The sequence below is a fragment of the Lingula anatina genome, chromosome 7 (genome assembly GCF_051362555.1).
Source record: "Lingula anatina isolate TDL-2025a chromosome 7, LinAna3.0, whole genome shotgun sequence".
NCBI lineage: Eukaryota > Metazoa > Brachiopoda > Lingulata > Lingulida > Lingulidae > Lingula > Lingula anatina.
Genome location: NC_141773.1, coordinates 2,545,917 through 2,559,046, shown reverse-complemented (window position 1 = coordinate 2,559,046; position 13,130 = coordinate 2,545,917). Strand labels below are relative to the sequence as shown.

At 37.4% G+C, this 13,130-nt stretch overlaps 1 long non-coding RNA gene across 1 annotated transcript; it reads left to right on the top strand.

The window, feature by feature from the left end:
- Positions 1–10,807: 10,807 nt before the first annotated feature.
- On the top strand, positions 10,808–12,128 carry LOC147760606 (uncharacterized). The gene is made up of 2 exons (XR_015335591.1): positions 10,808–11,308; positions 11,655–12,128. It is a non-coding gene; the product is annotated as an uncharacterized LOC147760606 (long non-coding RNA).
- The last annotated feature ends 1,002 nt before the right edge of the window (positions 12,129–13,130 follow it).

Sequence of the window (13,130 nt, the reverse complement as noted above, 5' to 3'; positions counted from 1 at the left end):
CAAAAAATACTTTGGCGGTTGTTTTCGCCGTTTGGTTTGCGGTAGGATAGGCCTGCGCGTATCTAGTAAAATGGTCTGTAATTACCAAAATATTGCCGACACCACCTTTACCGTCTTCAATAGTTAAATAGTCCATGCACACGAGCTCTAAGGGTGCAGATGAGGATATGGGGCACAATTCTGCTCGAGCAACAGGCAGCGTTTTGCGTTTAATGCACCTAGTGCATTTACTTATGTATTCACCCATTTGTTTACTCATACCTGGCCAATAAAATCGTTGATTGAGTAAATCAATAGCTCTCTCTCTGCCCAAATGTCCGATCTCATCATGGCATCCGTACAACGCATCTTTTCGGTATGCTTTTGGCAACACTAACTGTTTCAAAATTGACCCATCATTCTTTTGTTTTGTGCGAAACAGAACATCATTAGATAAGATCAAGCTACTCATCTCTTTTCGAAACCTTTTACTTTCAAACTGTTCCCTTTAATGCTTTCGACTCGACCTTTCAATACATCTCTCACCTTCTTTAGTTCTGGATCATCTTCTTGCAATCTTTTCCAGTCTTTCTTCTGATTCACTGCTGAGGACAAAATCTCGTTGGGTATCACTTCTTCCGAACATGGCAGACAACTGATCAGCGGTTCCCCGGATTGAGCACTTTGCCAAATAGCCTGACAAGTATTTTCAGATATCGTCTCTGGCCAACGAACACGGGAAAGCGCATCGGCTTCTACATTACTTTTGCCGGCTACATACACTATATTAAAATTGTAATTGGCAAGATCGGCAACCCATCTGTGAGTTGTAACATCCAATTTTGCTGATGACAACACGTATGTCAGGGGATTGTTGTCGGTCTTGACAGTAAAACTATTCCCATACAGATAGTCAGAAAATTTTTCGGTCACCGCCCATTTCAGAGCCAAAAACTCGAGTTTATGAACTGGGTAATTTTTCTCTGACTGACGTAACCCTCTACTAGCATACGCTATAACTCGGTCCAACCCATTCTGTTTTTGATAGAGAGCACCAAGTCCACTTCCACTAGCATCCGTCCTTAGTTCAAAAGGTTGGGTAAAATCTGCAAATGCTAAAATAGGACTATGTATACAAGCATTTTTCAATTCCTGAAAAGCTTCTTCATGCTTTGCTTGCCACACGAATGTTTCAGTTGACTTTCTACTCTTTTTAGATGTTTTACTCACTTTACCTTTTGTGAGGTCATGTAAAGGTTTGGCAATTTCACTAAATCCCTTGATAAAACGCCTATAGTACCCAACAAAACCAATAAAGGACATGACATCTTGTACAGATTTTGGCACTGGCCAATTCTTTACAGCCTCAAGTTTCTTGGGATCTGTCTCAATACCTTTGGAGGACACAACATGGCCAAGATAACTGATCTTGCGCTGGAAAAGCTTGCACTTGCTGGGTTTCAACTTGAGACCATGATCACGCAATCTTGACAAAACATTTTCCAATTTCACTATGTGCTCTTCGTATGTTTTGCTAAATACAATAATGTCATCAAGATAAATGAGACAATGCTCAAGATTCAAATCACCCATGCACGACTCTAGAAGACGCTGAAAAGTCGCTGGTGCATTTGTACACCCATATGGCATTCTAACACATTCATAAAAACCTAACGGTCCAACGGAAAAAGCCGTTTTCAGAATGTCAGCTTCTTCTATTTCTACTTGCCAATATGCGGATTTTAAATCAAGGCAACTGTACCAAGAAGAACCATAAAGAATATCCAAGGTTTCATCAATGCGGGGTAATGCATATGCATCTCTGATGGTTTTTGCATTGAGTTTCCTGAGATCAATGCAGAAGCGCAAAGAACCATCTTTCTTTCGTACAAGGACGACACCTGATGAATATGGACTAGATGACTTGCGAATGACACCAAGTTGAAGCATTTCATTCAGATGATTTCTCACCTCAGAAAACATTGATGGAGGGATGTGACAGTGTTTGGACTTGAAAGGTATCTCATCAACTAAATTGATTTTATGCTTGACAGTAGTACACTTTCCCAAATCCAAGTCATGAATAGCAAAGGAGGTTTTATACCTAGACAACAGATGTTTCACTTCAGAAACCTGTGCTGGACTTAAATTTTCCTGAAGCATATCATCAAACTGACATGTAAAATCATCATGATTATCCACATTTCCAATGGTTGATTCAGGAGGTACAATGGAAACTTGAGATAAGTTGCAAATTGTCGAACCACCAGGAATGGTAATGCTATGGCAAGAGAAATTTGAAATTTCCACAGAGATGTCATAAGGAGAGGAACAAGGCTGTATCATATGAATGCTAGGATATAGCAACAACCCTCCAGGTAAAAAGGAATGGAGATTTTCTTCTGCCAACACTAACATTTGTTGATTTGTAGAAATGTTAGATGTGCCATTTATCAACATTTTTTCACCTTGTCGAACTGTGATGGGTTTTGTGATCCTCACATTCCCAACAACACCATCATGATCAGGTGCCCTTTGTTGTTTAACCATACACTCACGCGCAAGTTTCAATGCATAGGGCAGGTCGTTTTCATTAACACCCTGTGTGTCAATAACAAGTGATAAAATATTTGTTCCCAAGAGCAAGGGTGTTCTTGTATGATACTCTGTATTGGGTACAACCAAAAATAGAAACACATCGGATTCTAACCTATCTACATGGGGAATGGTAAGAGAAGCCTCGACGTAGCCCAAATATGAAATGTTATGACCTCCGGCTACTTGAAAACCCAACACACTTTCAAGGGGGTTTATTTCCAAGCCACACGATTTTGCACATGAAGCAGAGATAGTACTCACCACTGATCCCGTATCCACTAACGCCCGTAATTCCCTACCATGAAAAACTGTCATACATTCATTAGAATTACCAACCAATCGCTTAACTACTGATGATTGTAGTTTGGGGCGTTTGGGTTGAGCGTCTGCTGAGTGCCCCCTCTCACAGACTGGTTCAAGTTTAAAGTTGGACACTCCGACTGCCTATGACCAATCATTCCACACTTCCAACACTCGCCAGAAAAAGATCTCCGACTGGAATCATTTCCAGTGGCCCCTCGAGCAGTACCAGTACCATTTCTACTGGCTGAGTACTCTCGATTACGCCGTCCTATACTGGTTTCCAACCCACTTAACCTACGACTTAAAGAATCGATTGCTTTCATTAAGCCACCAGAACGCATGTCAGATACAGCTGCATCGAGATGAAATCTTTCTTTTTCCTCCATCTCTATTGTTCTTCCTTCCACCAGTAATTCTTCGAATGTGGCACCACCATCAAATTTATTTTTTAATAGATGCCTGGTAGTGTTAGAATTAAGCCCGGAATAAAATTTCAAACGCAACATGGACTTTGCACCAGTGTCTGTTACTGCCGGTGGATTGATGGAGAGTAATTGCGCAACTAAACTTTCCAGTCTACAGGCCCATGCTGCAATACTCTCAGAATCATGCTGTTTAGAAGAATGAAATTGCTGTAATATTGCCCCTGATGACAACACATCACCAAAAACCTGTTCAAATTTCTCCAAAACTCGGTCAATTTCTTTTACATCACCAAGGTGATATAAAACATCAGACGCAGGACTTTTGAGTGACCTTCTGATCGCATGTAATAAAACGGCATCGGAATAAATACCGTCACGTCGAAGAGCTTTGACTTCAAACAACCACTGCTTAAAGCTAGCATCCTTGGAATCCCCGGAAAAAAGAGGTAGACGGGGCGGATGTGTATATGAAACGAGTTCTGACCCTGATGTTGAAAAAGTTGGGATCTTTGGTAGTAACCTTCTTGGGGTGCTGCCTTTTTGTATTCTAAAAATTGGGGTTCTTTTCGGGGTACTATTTGCTGGAAACTTTGGTTTTGATGATTTGGGCAACAAACTTTTTACTTCCTCGTAAACTTTCACAATATCATCAGCCGGTAACGACTTTATCATACCTATCACTTCAGACAGTTTTGATTCTTTAGTTTCTAGTGCATCCAGTATATCCCTTTCCATACTTTTGTTTATTTTCTTCACGTCAACTGTTTGACCATCATATTTTCTTTTATCAAGAATATCAATGGCTTCTGTCGCTAAAGCGACATCTTCAAATACTACAAATATTGCACCCAATATTGTGTCAGGTCTATGGATGTATTCTATTGTAAACTCTGATACCAGATGGAATTTTAAAAAGTCTTTCAATTCAGAATCTGTAATTTGTTCAGGCAGTCCAGTAATGACAATGCTTCTTGACCTTAATAAAGACGATGGGTAGGCCATTCTCAAAAACGTTTATGCCTGATGCTAGCTAATATATATACATCACATTCATTCATGAATAATAACAACACAATAGTAAAAAAAAAATGTTTATTTATTCATTGTCAATTACATATCAATAACATCAATTCACAGTCATGATTTCACACCATCATATCAATATCAACACAACATATTCATAATCAGTTGAAAACACATTCAAAACTCACACATCGGGTGAAATGTAGGCCCCCTTTCCCCCAGGCAAGAAAAAAATCCCTAAATAAATATCACTTACCTGAGAGAATCTGCTGGATATATAGGACCATAAGACTCCGTGTCTTTATATAGACCTAGTGCACTAATTAGAACCAATCCAATAGTCTGAGATATCGCCAACTATGATCTAAAATTGGTGTTTTTAGAACTGTCTGAAAAAAAAAATAAGAAAATTAGTCGAACTACTGTAAAGAATCAAATTGATAAGAAAAAATAAATAAATTATTTGGTATTCATTACTTTAAAGAACTCCTACTAAGCCTGGTAATCAACAAACCAACGTGTTAGATGAAAATAAAAATACTACCAACGTTCTGTTTGTATTATACCTAGCCTCAAATGTACAAATTACTGATAAAAAAAATATGTACAGGTATTAAATTAGTTAATCAAAAGTCTTTATATGGACAAATCCAATAGTCAATGTGAATAGTAGTCCAATTTTATGCAACAGTGCAATCAGAAAAGTTCAATATCAATGTCTGAATATCGGTAAAAAAAAATATTAAAGTCCACAGTCAAATGAAATATATACAGCCTAGGCAAAATATGTACACTGCAGTCAATGTAAAGTTCGACAATTACGCCAAACCAAGCAACCAAATCCTCAACTATCAACTCGTAGCTGTCCACGTAGACCTATGCGAATCGGGCACAGTCACAGACGCACAGCATTAGATCGACGACAACTCGTCCATGGCCATCACCACATCATCTGAATATACTGATCGGTGTTTTACCGGACAGCAAGTAAAAAAATCCCTCTTCACTGGACCGTGTTATACGGGGCAGCGGGAATCCTTGGCGGAGAGAAAGAAAGTATCCCTCTTCTTTGGACCGTGTTATACGGGGCAGCGGGAATCCTTGGCGGAGATAAAGACAGTATCCCTCTTCTCTGGACCGTATTATACGGGGCAGTGGGGACCCTTGGAGGACGGACGAAAATATCTCTCTTAACAGGCCGTGACTCTTGCAGATATCGATTTGTAGTCAAGTCCCTGTTCGGGCGCCAAATGTAACAGACCGATAGCTCGGGTTGATGTTTCTTTATTGTTATTGTACAAATATCTGCAAATATCTCCAAATATCTCCAAATATCTGCAAACTCACTGGAATACCTATTTCAGTTATTCAACCTGCATCTCCGTCCGACTCTCAGGTGGAAATCAAATTTTATGGGGCGCGGTCTTTCAACCCTTGACCTCCACGTACACATACGAACATACACGATACACACCGAACACAATCATAGCTAACACAACAAACACAGCAAACCTTACACTCGCACTGCCAAAAGAACAAATGTTTACTATGTAACTTTGCCAAAATGTATAGTGGGAAATAAAAAGATCTAAGATACAATATATACACAGCTGTTTCGGCCGGGAAGCCATAGTGTATCAACTTTAATCCCCCTGATACATATATCTGTCTTATATATACTTGGGCTAATGCATATGTAATAGTGAAATTAACTCTGAACTATGTCTTCTAAATATGTTATCAAAGTGCCTGTAGTTTCAATATATATATGTATTCCTTTGACTTTAGATTCTTGAGTGTACATTACCTAGATGAAAAAGGAAATACGCATATATATATTGTGGCATTCTAAAGTCAGACTTGAGCTCTTTCTTCTAACCACTTAAATGAGTCCAGCCCTGGGCAATGATGCAGCTGACAAGTCTCTACGATGTGGTTGACTGCATGCTGGAGATTGACAGAGCCCCCATTCAAACATGTTAGCACAGAAACGGTCATGACCTGTTCTGATGCGGTTCAGTCGAGTCCATGATAGCCAACCCAGTTCATGGCCAGGTGGTCGGGCGCTCACTTCAGGAATGAAGTCATACATACAGTCTGCCACTTTGGAGGACATCCCATTCCTCCTGCCATTTCACCATTCCCCATGTCTCTGTTGACATTTCATTTTGGTTCTCCTCTAACTCTCGCAAGTATGGAATCAATGGAGCCCTTGAGGAAAGCCTGGTATTTTCCTCATCTTGCCGGAGTTGCTGGTACAGTAGATGTCCTGGCTCATGTGCTCTGTTGACCAGTTGGAGACAGCGTTGATCATGCCTGATATCTCATATCTGAGGAAAGTATGACGCTTAGTACCGGGAGATATGGTTTTGGTGTTGATCTCTGCTATCCTGTGATAAGCCTCATGCTGTTATTTATGGCTGTATCAATTGTCTTTGTATGGCTACTTCTGCACCACACAGGGGCGCAATATTCTGCAGTGGAGTAGGCCAGGGCAAGGGAGGTAGTTCTCAGGTTGGAAAAGTTTAAAGTTTAAATATATGCCTTAATAGAAAGCTTTATATTACAGAATACAGCCTGCTGACCAAGGTAGGGCACATTAATCACCAATCGTAATCAATACAACTTGGGTTTTATAAGAAAGGAATAAATCATTTTTCGTTTAAATTCTTTTTTCTTGTGTTTTTTGTATCCGTAATGTTTTTTTTCACAACATTAAAGAAAAACGAACGTATATTTCTTTTTCATGATTGACAATGTCTATACAAAGGGCATTCTAAAAGGACTTGGATTTTCAAAGCTGTCCCTCCATTTTAAAATTGGAGGTCCGGGGACCATACGTTTCAAAATACAATGTTCCACGGACACTAGGATTAAAAAATCAATTTTAAAATGTAACGTCCGCCTGAAAGGGTACGTAGGACTCTCTGTTGTGTTACAGTTCTACTGGGATTTAGGTTCCTGGCTCATAATTATAGTAGCTAGGACTTGCATTACTGGCAGACCTTTATTCATGTTACACCTATGACAGTAATGTAAGCCCGGCCATTTGAAAGTCCTATTCTTATAATACGGTTAAATGATATACTTATTAATGTATATGGAAATCCTTCTATAAATAAGTGCCTTGCAAAATTCAGTTCGTCTTTGCAGTGGTTATCGCACATGTCCGTAAAGTAAATATTATTGAAGAATCGGCCTGTTACATCCTTGGATTCGAGTCCTACATTTGAAATGACCGTAGCCCCCCCCCCCCCCCCCCCCTTCCCTATATTACTTGTCATAGCAACATTTGCCTTAGTGTTTTTAATGTCTATATATTCGGTGATCATTACGCTTAGAACACTTTTCTGTGTGTTGTAAGCGTCAAAGCGCCAATATACCGGTAGCAAAGGAATATTACAGAAAATTATATATTGCATTTTTCAAATTCTAAACTGCCTTGATTTGTCTTAAATTCTTAGTCCATACTATCCAAGAGTACCCAAGAAATTTTTCAATTTCTGCGAGTGTACACCGAAAAATTAATCTTAGAACGGAGATCCTGTGTTTTGTGTAAAGTGATTTTCCCTCATTTGAAGAACAGTCGCCTTGGATGGTACCCTATATAGTTAAAAATATCGGGCAAAACAGGCTCATACATATTGTGTACTAGGAGTACGCCAAAAGGATGCGTTAATACATGTAAAAAACTTGCGTTTACTAGAAGAAAAATACACATAATAAAATAAATGAAAAAACTATGGAAGCCGTAATGTTTTTGTTACTTTATTAGTATGCATATAAACTGGCTATCGGAAAATAAAAAAAACTATAAAATATTAAAATAAAAAAGTCATATTAATGAAATAAAGCAAACTTTCACATTATTGATCAAAATATCTCACAATAGAACAATGAATATTTTTATCACTCAATGACATAATTTTTGATGAATAAAACCAGAACAAAATTAATCTGCACTCAAAAATAACAATGATAGAAAAATATTCCATATTAACTCTTAACCCTGTAAGTTTACAAAAGAAAAAACATTTTGTGTAATGCCAACATTAATGCTATAGTTGTAGAGCAGTGTCTAACAATCCCCAACCTCGTTTGGGTTATTCATATCATGTTAATACTGCAGTGATTTTAAACTCCCATCTACCTATGGCTCTGTACATTTTCTGTATTTCCACAAAAGCAATACTATTAGTGTTTATGTCGTTAAACATTATGTAATATTATTTCATGCACTGTCATAATTTTTCACTTATTGGGAATTTCATTATGTGAATTTGAACTACCATGGTCCTAAAACTGTAATCTTTTTGACAATGTTACCTGTTATACATAATGAAAATATAATTAACTGTACTGTTATAAGCATTATTTAATATGGTGTCAAAATTGACAAAATTACCTATTTTCTGCATCTTTATTTTCTGCTTTTTGTCTGTTAATTGGATAGCTTTGCTGCCCTGTGTTTTGTTATGTACTTTTGGTTCCGCAAAGATCTAACCATGGCTTTTTAAAATAATGATAAAAAAGGTCACTAGAAAAGTTCGTTATCGTATTGTCTGAAGTTTTTTTCTCCCTGTAGAAATAATTGAGCAACACAATGCAGAAGAGGTGCGCAAAGTGTGTGAAATGTCCGCGGAAGAATACCAGCATTTTACTGCCGTAGCGTCTGCCAGTCATCTGCCATTCTGCACTGGAAAATTACGTCCGCTGAAGTTGAAGGGTTACGTCTCTGAAAACTTAGTGATCTTCTGCTTGAAAGCCATTGAATTTGGGATCCAAAATGGAAGAGAAGGCAGCAATGATGGCACCGGGGAGATTGAAGCGTGTGAAACGTCCGCGGAAGAACACCAGCGTCTTATTGCCGAAGCTTTGCCAGGCATATGCCCATCTGCACTGGGTAATATACGTCCGATAAAGCTTGAGTGTTACGCCTCTGACAACCTGAAGATCCTTTACGTGAAACCCAGTGAATTTGGGATCAACAGGGAGCTTGAGGCGTTGATGAAATACTGTTACTATGGAAATGGCATTTACCAACTCGTTTAATACATGAATAATCCTCACATAATGTATAAGAAAATTAACTGTACGAATTAAGTTGTCCTTAATTGCGCCACGCACTTAATTGCACTACAAGAACCAAATTGCACTATAAGAACTATTTTTAGAATAATTATATTTGGTAAAAGAATTCCCATAATAGGTTAATGATGGCGTCCTCTTTATGAAAAATAATATTATGTATTATAAACATTGCTCTTGAAATCAAAAGCACCAAAGTACTAGAAAACCATTGGACCCATTTAAAAGTAATCAGTCAGAAACGTACAAAGAAATGCAAACAGTTTTTTAATTCTATTTTTTTTTTTTTTTTTTTTTTGGATGCGAGGAAAGCGGGAATTACTGGAAGACGTAGTGCAAGCATAGAGCAGTTTTTATTTTAAATGAAAAAGGGAATTCCCCAAGCGTTTAGATAACATCAGCATTATCAAGTTTCCCTTATGTAAACCAATACGAACTTTCCTTGCTCAGACTGTCTTCTTCAGTCAGTTCTTTTGAAAATTGTTTTAACTTTTTTTCATAATTATGAGTTTCAATTCCTTTATTTAAGCGTATGTTTTGATTGACTGTGCCTGAACGGTCGAAGGCGAAAACGTAGTGCCTTAGTCAAAATCAACCTTTTCAATTTTTTTTAATATTGAACTTGTTAAGTGAATTATATTATATTATATTATATTATATTATATTATATTATATTATATTATATTATATTATATTATATTATATTATATTATTGCTTCATTGTTTTCGTCTATTTTAAGTGAATAATATTACATTATTGCTCCATAGTTTTCGACTTATTGAGATCTGTCTGTGTGTGTATGAAGACCGCGACACATCCTTCCTGCTCTGTGACAGTTTGATACAGTATATGATTCACATCCTTTGGTTCCTCATGGGTGAGGTCACATCTAGGTTATGCTCAGCCCGAAGCTGGGATAATTGATTGTCTTTGGCCTCATTGTCACTGTTGTTTCTTTCCAATTGATTTATTTTATCATCAGATATTTTACCTCATACATGAAACACTCTTATTAGAAGACATGTACAACGGTTTGATATGGGTGATTTTTACTTATCAACTTTTTATTCTACCCATTAATATATTACTTTACCCATAATTTTCATCGACAGGTCGAAAACAAAGACATTCTGCTATTCGTACATTGGGCTTTTCCCTCTCCGAATTATTTAAACTTGAAACAATCACACTGGTATGGTGATTCATACATTACTACGGAGGAACTTGGTTGGTTGATGGTCAATAGTATATATTATACATTTATTTTGTGATATAGAGGACGATTTCCTGGGAGGATTTCTTTCATTAAAGTATGGATTGAAAATATCAATGAATAATGTAGAAATATCAAATGTCCAAAATATTTAGACATTGTGATTATGGCACTGAAATAGGAGATGTCCGGGATAGCCTATTTTGAACATCTGCGCAGCAGATGACGTCAAACGAGACCTGGATTGGAGCGAGATTTCACGAGAGGTGGGGTTAAAATCTGCCATTGAAACTTCTCTCGCGGTCAGGCACAAGTCTATGTTTTAGGATTGCATTGAGTAAAATTTGGCGTTGTCATGTAATTTGAGATAGAGCAACGCAATGGCGAATTGCTAATGTTGTGTCGTAGGGTGCATTGCAGATAAAGTAAAGCGAGAAAACCAGGAAAATGACTATGGATGACGGACACGACTGGCGAGAGAAGTGAAGTGAAGAAAGAGAAGTTGGGCTTGATTAGATTAAAAGGACTAAATGCCGAAATATTTTAAGTACAGATCAGGTCGCAGTATTTTGTAGAAAGAAAGGGACCAACTGCAGACAACTCGCACCCTGCACGTCACTGGCTCCATGGCATCACCGTACAGACCGTATCATCAACGGTCGAGGGGCATATTAATAAGTACATGTAAGTTTTGTGTGTAGTTTACAGGACACCATGGTTTATTAATGTAATACAGCCCTAGTACTTGTGATTAATAGTCTTTTACGGTAACTATATCAGACAAATTTGCTTGTACCATTCCTATCTCCATATAACGTGTACCTGATTATGAAATACTGGTGAACCTTCCACACCTATTAAGTATACACAATGTTCAGTTGTAACATTCCATGCCGGGTGGTCAGTTATGATAATTGCAATTTGCAAGTAAGGTGGAAATTAGAGTTGGTATTTTACAACAACGTTTATCACATAATGATATATATTTCAGAAAACTAAGTGAGTTATTTTTTATTTATTTTAGAGCATGGCAGACACAGCACATGTTATTGAACCAGTCAAGAACTGCGAGAGTCATGTGGTCAGGATAATCAGATGTTGAAGATTGCTCAGTGTATATTAATCTCTTATGTCCTTAGTTATTATGTTGTTTTCTTAATTATATCAGGAGTCAACAGATGGCATTTTTTTCTGGCTGTCACTTACAGTATCAGGCATTTTCTTTATTACTTTAAAATGAAATATTTGGTTTTATGAATATATATATGTATATAGGCCTATGTATTGTACTGCACTAGTGATTTAATGAAGAAAATGATTTTACTTGCTAGTATCATTCTTATGTTACTGTAGTGACTTTTTTTAATAACTATATGACACCTGTTTTTCATATCATTTACTCAGATCACAAATACAAGTTCGCCTGTGATGTGTTTATTTGTTGCATTTGTGTATAACTGTCAATAAAATGCAATGATTTTGTGAAAATTTCAACTTATATGTTGTCCATTTTAATACTTTCTTTTGTCATCTTTCCTGTCATTTAAGTCGGATCTGATCACAATGAAACTTACATTTTGTGAACGCTATCCATTAGTTTCTATTAGCATCATTTTCATAAGTAAATAAATGAAGAAAATTAACTTTATGATCAAACTCGAGCCTTTTGAATTAGTTACTATAAATTTAGTGAAATTAAATCAAAGATGCAGGCAAGTCTAATGTTCTGATAAGGCATCCATCCAATGTGTAAGTTCAGCTATTTTTCAAGTAAAGAAATCGCTGCTCTACTTCCTTGTGGACTCCATATTCTAACCCCACCTCAAGGCAGATCTCGTAAAATCACGGGGAAACTTGGTCTTCTCGTTGAGAACCCGGACAGCCTCTATTGTTCCTACACTACCAAAGCACAATGGAACTCTTGTCACACCTACCACAATTCACCACCATGACTACTCATGATGTATTGTATTGATTCAATATTATTCTCCAATGCCAACATAGTTCTTTTAATTATAAAAAAAGCCATTGAAGATTTAATTAAGCAACTAAATAATCATCCCTTGAGTACATCTTTAGAAGTACATCTTTAGAAGATACCGATTATATTGAAGAGAAATGCAAAGTTGGGAGAGCGTCATCCCTTTTCTCGCGCAAGTGCCTTTTGACTGTCCATCACTAGACTGTCGACCGACTTCCCAATGTGTGGTTCGCTGTTGCGTCTCTATAAGTTGATGATTGATGAGACTGATCCACACTGTTCCCCGCTGTGTCTCGGCAATATAAGTTCTCTTCCGATAGAATATATATAATACTTTATTTTAAATGAGCTTAATGAAATTGATTAGGGTTTTTATATTTTATTCTTTCAGAAAGTAACGTTACGTGGTTTATCCTCAAGTGGTGCGGTGGTGTTGAGGCTATTGACAGTGGCGGGTGCGGGGGTGTGTCAGGGCCACTAACAACAATGGCTACCATCTTCGATAGTCTTTTTTAATAT